Below are 16,574 nucleotides of genomic sequence, written 5' to 3'. Positions count from 1 at the left end.
GGGCTTGAACCTGCAGCTGCAGGATTACAAGACCTCAGCAATGACCACTGAGCCACAGCACTAATTTATGAGCTACAATAATGGTATCCAATGCAGGAAAAGTGAAAGAACAGTTCTCCCTCAGAAACTGATCAGCTGTTTATTTTTGTTTGTTTGTTATTTGGGGTCATCCGTTCATGCTTTCTCCATACAGCCTTGTGTTGCTGCCACCACTCTGTGCTGTGGGTTGATTCTTGTTTTGGTGCAGTCACTGGTCTTGAAACTTTGCTCTTACATGAGATAAACTGAATTTAGCGGTTAGACGTCTGTGCTGAGACAATCAAATATAATAAAGTATATTACACTATTCGTGCAAAATTTAATGGAGAATTGTGCAGCACTTGTCCTGAACCTGGTTCTGCTAAAGGTTTCTTCCTCATGAGGGAGTTTTTCCTTTCCACTGTCACCTTCATGCTTGCTCAAGATGAGAGTTCTGTGATAAAGTTAAATTCAAAGCAGTCTGCTCCTCAGATAAATATGTTAACTTATTATTTTTATATATGGATGTTTCTTTTCAGTGCCCTGAGACAACGTCTGTTGTGACTTGAAGCTATATAAATAAACTGAACTGAAATGAATTGAACATACCAATTAGTTTAAATCTCATACAATCAAGAAAACTTTTCAAGGCAAACAGTATGGTAAAACACAACAAAAATGACTGCAAAAGTTAAATTTGTCCACAGACACAAGCTAAAGATTGCTGACTGTGGAGTTTTTGGGTAACACGGTAACCAGCCACAACTTCATGGTGCAGTCACAGGATATTGAACGTTATTTGGGGTCCATCATGAAATGATTATGAAGCAGTCCCCATGTTGAAATAAAGGTTGGAGCTCTGAAAAGAATGGAGGGTGAAGCCACAACATCTTTTCCCAGTTAAAAAGGCTTAGGGAGCAGCTATCGTGCTCCATTGACCTGTGCTGATTAGAAGTGTCTGGCACTGACACAGAGAGGGTCTGCCAAGTCCTAACCATCACAGTAGCTGTGGTACACATAGACACACATGCATGCACACACTCAAGGAAAATAAATATTTTTGAAACTGCAGTTTTAGGAGCTGACTCCCTAAAAATTTAACAATTCCATAATCTAGTAATTTTGACCTAAAATGGCATCTCTGGATCACAGTTCTCCGTCATTTCCAGTCATTCAAGGCCAATTAGGAGCCTCATTCCATTCTGCTGATTCTTGTTCTGTTTCTTTTGGGACTAGTAGTCATCTGGTGAAGCATAGCATGAAGACATGGGAATTTTCTTTTTTTTTCAGTGATACACCCACTGCGTGCCACATATTACGCTGTGTATTAGTTAAACAGGAATGAATCATCCTTTCACTGACTGCTCATCAGCTTGCATTTTTTTCCAGTAAAGTATTTAATTCAACTTGGCATATTTTTCTGTCGATCCACCATTAAAAGTTGATAGTTTTTTAATGTTGGTGAGCTCATGATCATGCACTTTGGCTTTAATTCAAAAAGTACGTTACATGAGTTACATAAAATGGGACAGAATCATTTGGAAAGGTACAAATGTCCAGTGTAGGTTTCAAATTAATATAGAAGCCTCAATCTGTGAGACCAAGTCAGTTTCCTCAAGGAACCAAAAACTGTTTAAGTAATTTATCAGATAACCTATTTTTTTTCTGTATGTTGTGTACTTTTTGACTGGTTATTTTTGAGCACACTCCATACACATCTAATGGCCAGATAGTAAGATGATTAGAATTTGTTTTTTTATTATATAAATAATCGAAGAATAATTTTAACTCTCAATAACTTTGGACTAAAAGGATCAAAAGTCCATGTAATGATTGCAGCTGTACCCACATACAAGGACTGAAGCAAACAGATTCCAAGACTCAAATAAGGTTTTTAGTGTTTATTTAAAAGGAGAGAGGTGTCATCAAATGTACAAAGGAAGGAACTGGAACCTTAACGAGTAAGGTTAATTTTTACTCTGAATGCTAGGAAACACCTTGTAACTGCGACTTTCCTTCCCTCCATTGACTATGGTGACGTTACATGAACGTCCCTACAAGCACCTTGCAGATGTTGGACGCTGTCAATCACGGTGCCTGTATCAGCCGTACCCACCGCTGCACCCTGTATTCACTGGTTAACTGATCATCATTAACTTCACATAGACTCTCACACTGGTACATTTTCATCTTTAAATCAGTTCTTGGTCTGTTTCCTTCATACATCTCCTCCTACATGCCTTTGTGCGAGTGCAGCATGCGCTCTCAGGACATTATTACCTGCAGTGTCCCCTCAGTGCGGACTGAACTAGGCAAAATGGTCTTCTCCTACTCTGCTCCTGTTTCCTGGAATATCTTGCAAAAAGATCTGATGCTCTCGACCTTGACCTCTTTAAGTGGCTTCAAACTTCTGCAAAGTTCCAGGCAAAAACCAACGCAGACATGTTCCTGTTTTTAGTTTTCTACATCGCCTTGTAACCTAGCTGTTTTTTTTTGTTACTTTTTTAAAATACCATTTTATTTTCACTTGCTATTCTCAATTTGTACACATCCTTTATGATTGTCTGTTGTTGTCTTTGTTGTCCACTGTTGTCATAATTCTTTGTTAAAACCAGGTCTCTCTTGTAAATCAATGAGATTAACCTGTATAAATAAAGGTTGAATGAAAAAATGATATATTAGCAGGGCTGATAATGTTTTTGCTGCTCTTCCTAATGGTAGGGATCAGAGTCAGTCGTGGGGAAGGGTGAGCCAAAGGTAAAAGAGTGAAGAAGGAAGACGTCCAAATAATGGTTCCAGGCAGGAGGCAGGCAAGTAGTAGGAAGGCATGGAGGCAGCTGAGGAGGCACAGGAGAGCTCGAGGTCCACAGAGGGAAATCCAGAAAACAGGAGGATGATGGAGATTATGCTGAAATCAAAAAGGAAAATAAGGTATGCTAATATTTAGTTCAATCACAAATAAAGGACCAGAAACACAACTATTGGCAGGTAATGCTCCAACGCTGACTGGATGTGCTCTGCAGCCTTTTATGCTCCTGTTGTTCATCAAGACGATGATTCTCATGTACAGCTGATTGGTGTGATTGGTTTGTTTTAATAACATTAAACATTAACACAGCTGGGATTTAAATATGAAGTGGTAAACTGATAAGAGTAAAACATGAGCAAAAATGCTACAGAGAAGAATTTAAAGTAAAAAATAAAGTAGAATGTTGTATTTCAAGTATAAAGTTTTTAACTTGTATTTTTGATTTTCAGATGTTTACCACTTCTTCCTCTAAAAAAGGTTTAGTTATCTTGTATTACACAGTTTTGTTGGATCGCTTAAATTAAAAACTGACACAAAGATGTGTTTTCTCTTGCTCCTGATAAAAGTACAAGTTTTTGTTCGAGATACAACCAAGAGTTGTTTCTGGAAATCAAGCTCAACCCTAAAATAATTCCTGGAAGAATATAAACTTCTCATTATGAAGGAGGAGCTATACAGAAAACTGCTGAAGAAGGCAACCAGTTAAATAAAAAAATAAAAAAAGCTAACAAAAAGGGGTTTGCCAGAAGACAAAAACTGGCATGAGAGCAGGAGACTTACAGCTAATCTACAGAATATACTTACATCGTTTTCTCACCGGTATACATTTCTTTGAAAATAAGATATTTACCGTTGTAATTGCTTGCACAGCACAAAGAAAAAGATTGTTGTGTTTTTGTTTTCATTGAAGCTAGGCTCCATAGCAACATCCTTGACTCAGCAATCCAGCTGGACAGGTTAACATCCTTTCATAAAGAAAGCAAAGGATCTGTGGTATGTCACAGAGCGCAGCAGTGAGACAGTGATGGCGGAGTGAAGCACAACTTCAACAGTGTCTGTCTTTAAAACAGCAAGCAAAGACCTGGACGCATGCAAGTAGAAAGACAGCAAGTCCTAATAGCTAGGTCCCATGAGATGTGAGAAGTACTGCTTCTTCACATCCCTGAATCAATTACAATTACAATGTGCAACAGTGGGTGGCACGGTGGCAGAGTTGGTAGAGCTGCCGCCTCTCAGCAAGATGGTTACTTGTTCGAATCCAGGCCGGAAGGATTTCTGGGTGGAGTTTGCATGTTCTCTCCGTGCATGCGTGGGTTTTCTTTGGGTACTCCAGTTTCCTCCTACAAACCAAAAACATGCATGTTAGACTGATTGGTAACTCTAAATTGTCCCTAGGTGTGAGAGAGAGCTTGAATAGTTGTTTGTCTCGTTTGTCTCTGTGTCCCTGTGATGGACTGGAGACATGTCCAGGGTGTACCCCCACCTCTCCCACAGTGATGGATGGATATGGGCACCAGTGACCCCTGCGCCCCGGAAAGGAAGAAGTGGGTAAAGATAATGGATGAATGCTGGATGGATGGATGGATGGAATTATGAAATGACAAAATTACACATTAACTGTATTTTAATACTTATGTTCTGTATTTATTGTTAACGGTGATGACACTAAAGATGAAATTATTTATAATGACTTGAAAAAATAAAGCGGGAAAAAATTCTTGGTAACTTTTGCAAGTTGATCTTACTTCAAAAACAGCGTAAATCTAACAAAAGTAAAAAAATAAAAATAAAATAAAAAGTTATTGAACACAACTGAAGAATCAGAATCAAGCACAAGGACTGGTTGAAAAAAAAACAACTTTTGCAACTTTTTCCACCTCCTTTAGAAAGTTAGCAAGATAAACCCCCTGACTAATTCAGATTAAACCTTTCAAATGTATTTATTTGTTTTAATTATGTGGGTCATTGTTTTATCAAATTGGTAAAGAGCTGAGAGTTCATGATATACCCATAATATATATTTTTTTCATTTTGTTTCTCATATTTTGGTTATTCTATGTGAAAATCCCATTATTGAAAACCTTTCTTTGTTACTTCTATCTTCATTTTCACGTCTTATTTTGTCCACTTCTCACCATGAAGCTTTCTGCACCAGATACCATCTTAAAGCAGCAGTTCAGTGCTACTGTGTGCAGCCCAGTATTTTGGGGTATTGTTTATGACTGTAACTAAGCCTCATAGGCCAGACACAGCCCTGCTGTCTGTCAAACTCTGACAACATGCCAACACACACAAAGGAACTCGGGCTTAAGCACAATAAAAATGGTTTTAGCACAATTAGCTGAGTTTTTTTAATTTTCTTTTTACAATTTATTGCTATAGCATACATTTTCCATTCCAGTGGACGTCACTTTTAATTTAAATCTTTGTATACTGTGAAACAACACCCATTATCATTAATCTTTAGATGACTGAGTGTCTAATAAAAGCCTTGTATTCCCGTAGTGAAGATTTGCAAGTTTGGTGAACAATTCAAGTTTGCAGGATAAAAGAACTCCACCTTAATTTAAAGAGATGCTATTTTTAACCTGTAACATATTGCAGCAACTAAGTTATAAAAGCAGGCTGAGCAAATGACTAATGAGCAACAGTTGAGCTCACATATGCAAAACTATTACTATGCCCCTGCAGCAACACTGCAGTTCTTGTTCCAACTGATACCGAGAAAACACTTAATGGGTTTTAATAGAAAGCACAGTCTGAGGAAAACTGTATCACAGTATACTCAATATTTACAATAGCTCTGAGTACATGTGAACTATTGTAAATTATTTCATCATCCACCTTTCAAAGCGTCAGATCATACTGGTGATTTGATCTCCATTACGTCTTGCGTTGTGCTGGTATTTCCCATCTAATCCACTTTCCTGGCTCAGTCTGTCTCTAATCTGTTTTTGTTTAAGCATACCAAAGGGCAGTTTAGGATAAAAGAACAACTCCGAAAGCCTATAAAACCATCAGATCAAACATGTTTTTATTTGCCCTTTGTTTGTTGAAAGTAATATTAATCCTGAAGAGTTAATCCTGTGAAATGTTGATCATGTGACACATCAAACGTGTGGATTTTCATCATGACAGGCGTGTTAGTCAATTACATTCTTGATTCACTGCGTTAAATGACGAGCCTGACTAAAATGTTTTACTGGTGTCACGCTTTGTTGAAAATTTGCCAATTTTTTGTAAACCATTCATGTAATTGCTTGAACGTAAAAGTTTTTTTTTTTTTTTTTTTTTTTTTTACTTTGTAAATGAAACATACTATATAGTATGACTTCCAAAATGATGAAAAATGAAACATACTAGTTACTGAGCCTTACAATTCAATTCAATTCAATTCAAAAATACTTTATTAATCCCAGAGGGAAATTAAATGTTGCTCATTTTCCTTGTTTCATAAAAGAGTTGTTCTAGATGTTGATGGTTGTGGGCGAGAAGGATCTCTTGTGATGGTCCGTCTTATAGCAGATCTGAAAAAACTGGCCACAGACGTTGATCCGTTTACTTGCACTTGGTTGGCCTCCTGGGATTCAGGATCACCTGAATGTTGGGCAGAAATCCTCCCAGGGCAATGGCCACTCCTCCCAGCAGCTTGTTGACTCCTGATCGCTGCGGACAGCCAACTGTAGGTGCTGATGGACGATCCTGTGCTTCTGCTGTCATGAGCCGTGTTTCCTGCTAGTTCCAGGATCTCAGTGGTCAGGCACTCGAGCACAGCTGGCAGGTAGATGAGACTGCGTCCACAGAACATCCTTTTCAACTCATTTGAAATTTAGGGCTGTAGTTGAGATATTACTTGAGCTTTTGAGATGTTAATCAGCTGCTGTTGGTTGTAGAAACTGCCTTGTTGCCACGGTTACGCATCATAACAAATGTCCAAAACTAAAAAAGTTTCAGTAAAAATTCTTCCAGCTGCACAGCATCCGATACCAGAGGAAACAATCATCCAAAAAATGTGATTTACATCCAGAAAAAAGCTCAGCTAAGATGCAATTGTGCTAAAAAGGTGAAACAGCAGCGTGTGTGGCTACAAATTGTAAGGTAAAGCAGCAAAGTTAAAAGATACTGGAGCCCAGCACATCATGGAAATATGTTACAGTCCACACATCTACAGGCAACTTACCAATCAGACAGAACATAACTTGTATTTTACTTGCGGCTGGATTCAGGACACACTGTTTATAGGTGTAATGGAGCACTGAGCAAAAAAGACTGAACAACTTTGAGCTTGCCTCTGTCACTTTTAGAACAGATAATTCTCATATTCTTTATCTATAAAAACTACATTTAAAGTAGTGCATCTAACATTAAGCAGAAACCTGTCATCAGCACAAGGTGTTGGTCTCAAAATGTTGATATAAATATAAATGTGGCAACAAAAAGTCACTCTGGTCCTTTTCCACCTCTTCTTGCATATCTGGAACTATTCCACCTCATTCAGTACACTTGAAGTTTAGTACGTTTGCAGTGTTTTTCTTTTGTGTGTTTATCTAGAAACGCAAAAATGTTTTGATTGTTTGACGATTCAAGAATATTATGGGGGGTAAAACACCAAAGTGGCAAAATATTTTTCAATAAAAGTTAACTTTGTAAGGAAGTGTGTCAACAAACAGACCAGAAAAGGCAGTCTTGCATAGCAATTATGAGGTTTGGCAATCCTAAAGATGAAATGTTTCAAAAGTTCAACACCCAATAAAATGGAAGCTTTAAGCACCTCAAGGAAATACTTTCTGAAACTACAGGAATGACATATCAGGTGTATTTGCAGCAGAAAAGTGTTTTCCCCAGTTGCTCTTGTAGTAATTTTAGGGAAATTAATAATCCACATGGGTGTAACATAATGGGGAAAACTGTTTATTATAGGGGTGGGGTTGTGATGCCTAAATTCTTATGTGGGAGATGTGATTTTCCTGAAAAGTTAGATTTTTTTAATAAGCAGTGCCACTATATTTTACACCCCCATGCATTCCAGTTGTGTACTGTAATCACCTTTGGGGTTTTTAACATGCCTTCACCTGGTAAGCAAGCTTCAAGTTAGTCAGAGCTGGAAACACCCTGGAATCTCTTTAGTGTCACAAGGTCATAAAATTTGCATGCTGCGTTTAGACAAACATCCCTCCTTTACACGACTGACCCTGCTCTATTATTTATGATTAGTGATAAATGTTGTCACATTTGATATCTGTTATGATACTAAAATAGACTGAGTATACATGGACATGGTGAGCTTGGTGTACACACGGCTGGCTACAGAAACATTAGACCCTTTTTCAATTTAACCTTAGGAAACACTGCCTCTCAGGTTGTGTTTGGACCTGTGTGAGTTTAAGTGTGTGTTTATGTGTGTGAGAGAGAAAGAGGGTATGTGCAAGAGTGTGCACGCTGACCCAGTTTAACCCTTTTCAAAGTCTCTCTGTGGGGTTTGCAAGAAGCAAAGCCAAAACAGCTGCAGCTTTGTTCCCATTCCAGGTGTCTTTTTTTACTCACCCCTCGCATGTTCCTCGGCTTTCCCCACATTTCTTCCCCCTCTTTACACAAAACCTGCTGCCTCTTGGCCCGCAGCACACTCGAAAATCCACAGATATTAAAAACCATCATGTTCTCTGTCTGTCTGTCTGTCTGTCTGTCTGTTTGTCTAAAGTACCAGTAGTGCATCTTTAAGCTGTCCTAATATTGTTGCATTTTCAGGCATTATTTATCATCATTATAATACGCATCATTAAACTCTTTTTAATATAAAAACTTAGCACAAAAAGCAAGAAAGATGTGTTTGGTTGAATATATATATATATATATGTCATATCAATACTACTTGGCATTAAAACTGTTTTTGTTTCAAAACACGCCCCCCCCCCCCCTTTTTTTTTTTTTAAACAGTGTTAAATTTGTAAAGAAAACAGTTTGTGGCTTGAGAAGCAGAGGTGAATATGTGGGTTACAATCATGAAAGACAAGTCAAATTATCACTGCCAGTGTAAAATAAAACTATGGACATTTTTAACGTTTCTTGTTTTGGAAGGTCGAAGTCTAAAGAGGCAAGAAATATTAGCAATTTAAAATCCTGATTCATGCTCAATAATCCAGGTATAAAAATCAAACAAAGTTAAGTCAGGTCCTCTGGACGGATTATTTTTGTTGAAATGTTTTCTAGTTCATCCAAAAGGCTTCATATTTATAAGACTGAGCTTGTTGCAGCTCCTCAGACTGAATGAAGAAATATTCTGATGCATGCTCAATAATCCAGGTAGAAAAATCCAAAAAAGTTCAATCTGGTCCTCTGGACATTCAAAAAAACAAAAAACAAAACAAAGCAAAAAAATCTAGAAACGTTTCGTCTCTCATCCAAGAGACTTCCTCAGTCTGAGGTGCTGTTTTCAGCTCAGTCTCTTAAATAGCACCTTCTCAGAGTGGATCAACCAGTTTGCTGCTGACAACCAAAACCAGCTGATCACATGCTCAAGAAGGACCATCAGCATAACAATGGATCATTAGCACACTGATGGATGTTTACTACTCACAGAGGGCTGAGTGATACTAGCAATCACAGCATTGTAAGAGGGGGACAGTTGAACCCGGAGGCCTCCACCCCTGTTTAATGATGGACGATTTCTTTTCACAAAGATGGCCTCCTTTACTCCTCTCTCAAACCATCGTTCCTCTCTGTCCAGGATGTGAACATCTTCATCCTTGAAAGAGTGACCGCTGGCCTGGAGCTGAGTGTAGACCGCAGAATCGTGGCCTGATGATGTTGATCTTCTGTGCTGGGCCATCCTTTTGGCCAGTGGCTGTTTGGTTTGCCCGATGTAAGACTGATCACAGCCCTCCTGACACTGAATAGCATACACAACATTACTCTGTTTGTGCCGGGGGACTGGATCTTTGGGATGAACCAGTCTTTGCCGTAATGTATTTTGGGGTTTAAAAGCCACTGGGACGTTATGTTTAGAAAATAAACGTCTCAGTTTCTCTGATACTCCCTCAACATACGGAATGACCACTGGTCTGGGTCTGGGTTCCTCCTTTTCACCTGATGGCTGACTGGAGTCCTGTTTGGGTTTCTTCTCTGCTTTCAGGAAGGCCCAGTTAGGATATCCATATTGCTCTAGAGCCTGTTTTGTGTAGGATTTCTCCTTCTGCCTGGCTCCCGAGCTAGTGGGGATGCTGTCTGCTCTGTGATACAGAGTCCTGATGACTCCTAACTTGTGCTCCAAAGGGTGATGGGAGTCAAACTGAAAATACTGGTCTGTGTGGGTGGGTTTGCGGTACACCTCAGTTCGCAAATGTCCTCTATCAGAGACTGAGACCTCACAGTCCAAGAAAGGTCTCTTTTGATGTCACATCACTCTTTACGTGCATTCCTGTTGATGATGCAGTAGAGGTGGTCAGTTTAAGATTAAAATCAGACACCACTCTGAGCAGCAGGACCACGCTTTCCACAGAACAACTGTGTCAACTCTTGAAACTGTGCCTGCAGTCAACCTACTTCACATATGGGGAGCAATATTATAGGCAGAAACATGGGTGTGCTATGGGGTCTCCAGTTTCTCCTATTGTTGCCAACCTGTACATGGAGGAGGTAGAAAAGAGAGCCTTGACGTCCTTTTCAGGGACACCACCAAGTCATTGGTTCAGGTATGTTGACGACACCTGGGTTAAAATTAAATCTCAGGAAGTCCAACATTTTACTGACCACATCAACTCTGTGGATAAATACATCAAGTTCACACGAGAAGATGTAAAAAATGGCAGGTTGGCTTTCTTGGACTGTGAGGTCTCAGTCTCTGATAGAGGACATTTGCAAACTGAGGTGTACCGCAAACCCACCCACACAGACCAGTATTTGCAGTTTGACTCCCATCACCCTTTGGAGCACAAGTTAGGAGTCATCAGGACTCTATCACAGAGCAGACAGCATCCCCACTAGCTCGGGAGCCAGGCAGAAGGAGAAATCCTACACAAAACAGGCTCTAGAGCAATGTGGATATCCTAACTGGGCCTTCCTGAAAGCAGAGAAGAAACCCAAACAGGACTCCAGTCAGCCAACAGGTGAAAAGGAGGAACCCAGACCCAGACCAGTGGTCATTCCGTATGTTGAGGGGGTATCAGAGAAACTGAGACGTTTATTTTCTAAACATAACGTCCCAGTGGCTTTTAAACCCCAAAATACATTACTGCAAAGACTGGTTCATCCCAAAGATCCAGTCCCCCGGCACAAACAGAGTAATGTTGTGTATGCTGTTCAGTGTCAGGAGGGCTGTGATCAGTCTTACATTGGGGAAACCAAACAGCCACTGGCCAAAAGGATGGCCCAGCACAGAAGATCAACATCATCAGGCCAGGATTCTGCGGTCTACACTCAGCTCCAGGCCAGCGGTCACTCTTTCAAGGATGAAGATGTTGACATCCTGGACAGAGAGGAACGATGGTTTGAGAGAGGAGTAAAGGAGGCCATCTTTGTGAAAAGAAACCGTCCATCATTAAACAGGGGTGGAGGCCTCCGGGTTCAACTGTCCCCCTCTTACAATGCTGTGATTGCTAGTATCACTCAGCCCTCTGTGAGTAGTAAACATCCATCAGTGTGCTAATGATCCATTGTTAGGCTGATGGTCCTTCTTGAGCATGTGATCAGCTGGTTTTGGTTGTCAGCAGCAAACTGGTTGATCCACTCTGAGAAGGTGCTATTTAAGAGACTGAGCTGAAAACAGCACCTCAGACTGAGGAAGTCTCTTGGATGAGAGACGAAACGTTTCTAGATTTTTTTGCTTTGTTTTGTTTTTTTGAATGTCCAGAGGACCAGATTGAACTTTTTTGGATGAATGAAGAAATGTTTCAAAAAAAGAAACTGTCCAGAGGACCTAACTTAACTTTGGTGGATTAACAATTTAACATTTATTTGTTTAACACAAAGGGACCTCAGTCACATGTGGAAGAACCATACACAGCCTCAACAGATTGCCCTTCTAATGCTGCTCACTAACTTGGTTTTGCGCACTGCTGTGAATTCAAAACATCCATCCATCCATCCATTATCTTTACCCGCTTATTCCATTTTGGGTCACGGTGGTCGCTGGTGCCCATGTCCAGCAATCACTGTGCGAGGGGCGGGGTACACCCTGGACGGGTCGCAAGTCCATCACAGGGCCACATGGAGACAAACGAGACAAACAACCATTCACTCTCTCACTCACACCTAGGGACAATTTAGTTACCAATCAGCCTAACATGCATGTTTTTTGGTCTGTGGGAGGAAACCGGAGCACCCGGAGAAAACCCACGCATGCACAGAGAGAACATGCAAACTCCACCCAGAAAAGATGGTCACTATAGAACACGCTGTTCCCACTATGTGTGATTATCTTGATACATCAAAGTGTGTGCGTGTTTTTTAACATTTGTTAACTATTTAGTTATAGTGACCTTTAAAAACTCACTTTTTATGATAACTTCGAAATATTTTGAAATCACAAATACACAAATGGGGTGCTTTTTTAAAATACCTGCTGGCAACCGATTCAAGCAGAGGACATCCGTTACTAATCAATGCATTTCTGATATATATTATCTCTGGGTATTACAACAGACATGCTGAATGATGAAACTGGGTGCAACACAAGGCATTTATTTTCACACCAGAATCATTTCATCTCAGAAAAGCAACCATTTCTTTTCTCATGATAGTGAGATTAAATGAGGTTGGTTGTCAGAAAAAAGAGAACAGTGAAGTTGTGATCTTCAGATAATCACATCAAGTTATAGCATCAGCTACAGAAGTACTGATCTTCATGAGTTTGTGAAAAGACAATAATTCAGCAGTTTCCATATAAAATAATACTTAAGCTGTTAGTGGAATAAATAAATGAATAAAACAATTACTATACATAATTTCCTTTTACCTTACAATATTTTTACAAGCTTAATTAAAAGCTTAAAGCGTAAATCAGGCAGTGAGATGTGCATTTTATAAATTCTTGGCATATTTGCTTCATTTACTTTCATCTATTTATAGTGAAAAACAATGAGCTGAAACATCGTGCCTTCTGTGTTTAAATGTTTTAAAGTTTATAATGACAATCAAGACGATGTTGCACGTTGCTCAAATCGTGTTTGTGTTTGTTGGCAACAGCACAAAGAAGCAGACACTTGTTTGTTCATGTCCGTTGCTTAGTTATGCACTGTCAGTGACAACAAAAGTGGCGTAAAGGAGAATGCAAAAAAATTATTTGACAAATTGGGAGGAAATAATTTTTAAGTGCTGTATGACTTGTTAAGAATGTGTTCTTACATTTGCTGCGGGGGGATGAGTCACATTAGTTTCACGTTGGGTGAAAGTCAATGACCTTTGAAATTTGCAATCTCAAAAAAGGTACAAATAAACTCAGAGGACTCTGGGAAAGTTTGTGATATCAGATTTTCTTCAGATTAAGAGATTGGTAATGTTTTTGGCATGTCTGTGAAACTGCTTCTGGAAAGTTGAACCACAAATTAAATTTTGCTCTGATGGTCGGGACAAGAGCCAAGAGATTTTGTGCTCACAGATTTCTGTTGCGTTATTGAAACCATTACTGGCTCCTGTTCTTTGGCAATTTGTGTTGGAACTTATAGCAAAAATACCACATGCACGTTGGAAGTCAAGCTCAACGATGTGTTATGAGCTGGGAGCTTTGAAACAAAAGACCCCCGGAGGCTGCGGTGTCATTACAGGATACAATGTCCCCTGTGTTCAGCCCGTCACTAAACAAGGCTACATGTGCTCACAAAGGGGTGATGCTGACATGGCTCAGATTCAAACGTATGCCTGAAACTTGCAAAATTATTTTTACCCATTGTTTTAATCATATTAAAATAAAATAATAACCAAGAGCTGAGAAAATTCTTCAAAATTAGATGGACAAGAAGTCAACAGCAGCGTCCATGTCTCATCTCGTCACAAGACACAGATGTTAAATGAACTCGAGATGTGCATGGATTTAGTCAAAATCTCTGGGAATGAGGACAATAAAAGGCATGGGCACAAATAAACACACAGAGGAAGTTTGGTTTTAATAAAATACGTATTATTACTGACAGAAGATTAGAGTTGGATGACAATTGTGGGAACTTCTAGGAAACTAGCTTGTGAACACAGTTTTTTTTTTAAATTATATTATGCAACAAAATGTGGTTTTCTACATGCTCTAATGTGTTTATGCTGGGACTTTTCATCCATGCATACATACTGTGCATGGTGTGTATGAATGCCTGTTTTCTGGCTTGCGTGCAGCTCGGCCTGTCCTTGGTGGGACAATAACGGGATTCTGTGTAGAGAGAACGTGGGAGGAAGGAGACAGAAGAGTCAATGAGTGAAGAGGCTTCTGGAGTACGTTAGCACAAGGCAGTGATGAGGGTGTAGGAGAATGAGCTATCTAACTCAACAATGCGCAGAGGAACCATTCAGTTACCTCACAGGACAACACACGCGTGCACACAGTCAACAAAAGTGCAGGTGAAATTGATCTGCTCATTCACCCTGAGACAAAGAGTCTCAATCAATGACTTTTTAGCATATCTACTCTTGAGCTACCCAAAGCTTCTCACCATATCTCTAAAGCTTGGGCCAGTCACTCTACAGAGGAAGATGATTTCAGCCACTATTATTTAGAATCATTTTTTGGTTCATTATCAGAACCCCATGATCATAGGTTGGGATTTAGAAGTCAACAAATCTGTGTCGTGAAGGCTTCGCTCACTGGCCCAGATTTTTCTCGACCATAGCTGACCGGAGCGGCGTCATCATTACTGCAGATAAAGCCTTGACATCTTTCACTCCATTCTGCTATCACTTGCAAACAGAACACTAAAACAGTTCAAAATGTTCTTCTTGCAACACTCCTAAACCCATGGGGTTCTTCCACCATTTTTCTGATTTAGAACCGACTCTCCTTCCATCACAGTCAAATGTGCAGTAGTCCCTCAATCATCATGGAAGTTATATGTTCCACACACCACTGTGATATGTGAAAAAACGCAAAGTAGGAAAACTAAATTTGTTTTAGTATATATATATATATATATATATATATATATATATATATCTTTTTTCAACTATTCCCATACTCTTGTAATGTTCTTAACAATGTTCTAAACTCTTAAACCTATGCAATTTTAACAACAAACATATATGTACTGTCCAGTACTGCAAAATTTTATATGGGTACTCACTAGAGAAGATACTACTACGACTTGAAGGATGAGTTCAGATTCAGGATTATTTGCGACTTTCCTGCCAGTTCTGTGAGTTCAATAGATAGATCGTTACTTCTGACATTGCTTTGCTAAACTATTTTTACCACTTTGGTTTCTCTGCTAGTGTTTGCTACCTCCATTGCTGTTCTTTGAATTTCAGAAGAAAGAAGAGTTCGGAAGCACTATTGGTTTCTGGGCCGTGTAATTCTTTTGACTTGCATTACAGTATAGGCTTATTGAAAGAAAACTACAAAATGGTGGCACCTGTCTGAAGTTTCTTGTTTGTTTGTTTGATTTTTGGTTGGTTTCCACTCCCATTAACTTTTTATTCCATACTGTCCCACTCCCGTGAGTGACATTAAAGTTGACAATCGTGTGTTGTGTACAATCTTATGTTGAAAACCCGCAAAAGAAAGAGTCCGTGACTGTCGAACTGCGAAGTATCAAGGGACTACTGTGAACTGTTCCAGTTCATGCAGTCCTAAAGAAGTTCAACCTGTATCAGAAGCTTGACTTTGTTTGGAGAATACAAACATACCAGATAAAGACAAATACTGTGGGATTCCTGGGTTTTTTGTCTGTCACTCACTCTTCCTTCCACAGCCAATTAACCTCAACTCACTCCACCTGCTGCTGCTCTGAGGAGGACTGCCTGATGGGGTATTTAAGCACATGCCAGACACCTCTTCAGTGCTGGGACATCTTCTACCAAATGGACCTTCCACAGCCTGCCTCTTCAGATCCTCCCTAGGATCTCATCGCTCCACTGGATTCCACCTGTGGATCAACGGTGTCCCTTCAAGCATTCTCAACTGGGTCAACCTGTTCCTCTCTCCACCGCAAAATACCTCAGGACTGGATCTCCTACAAAAACCCAGGACTTCTCCTCTTCTCGGACTCCACCTACAACACAAACAGTAAGGAGTCATTTCTCTATATTCAAGAATTAAAACATTCAAAGAGACCACCAGAACCCATACTCCCCTATCCCTCTTCTCCCTTACAGCTGCGACGACACGATCACCTGTAAATAAAAGTTCACTTACCTTTTGTAGTTCTGGCTCTGTTTTTATTGAATCAGTCTGCTCACGTGGAGGTCGACGTTGATAAAAACCTGATAAATACATGATAGAGTTAGACTACAACAATTTTTTTTAAATCTGAATTTCTTCAAAATCCTCAAAAAAAGAAAAGTTTACCTTTTCTAGCAAACAAGCTCTCATCAACAGTGCATTGGCAGCCATTTGAAAAGTGGTGCTTTAACTGATAATCCTGTGATTAGTGTTCAAACTGTGTTGTATATATAAACCATGACGCTCTTTCATTTCTGGCATCCTGTCACCTAATGAAGACAGGCCTATATGATGCTTGGGTTCGTGGAAGCGTGACATCATTCTTAGGAAACCGTGGATGAATCAGGCTTTACTTTGACTTTATGCTTGCTTTAGAATGTTTTTTTTTCTGCAAAC

The sequence above is a fragment of the Nematolebias whitei genome, chromosome 11 (genome assembly GCF_014905685.2).
Source record: "Nematolebias whitei isolate Nwh7 chromosome 11, NemWhi1, whole genome shotgun sequence".
Classification (NCBI taxonomy): Eukaryota; Metazoa; Chordata; class Actinopteri; order Cyprinodontiformes; family Rivulidae; genus Nematolebias; species Nematolebias whitei.
This window is presented reverse-complemented; position numbering follows the sequence as displayed.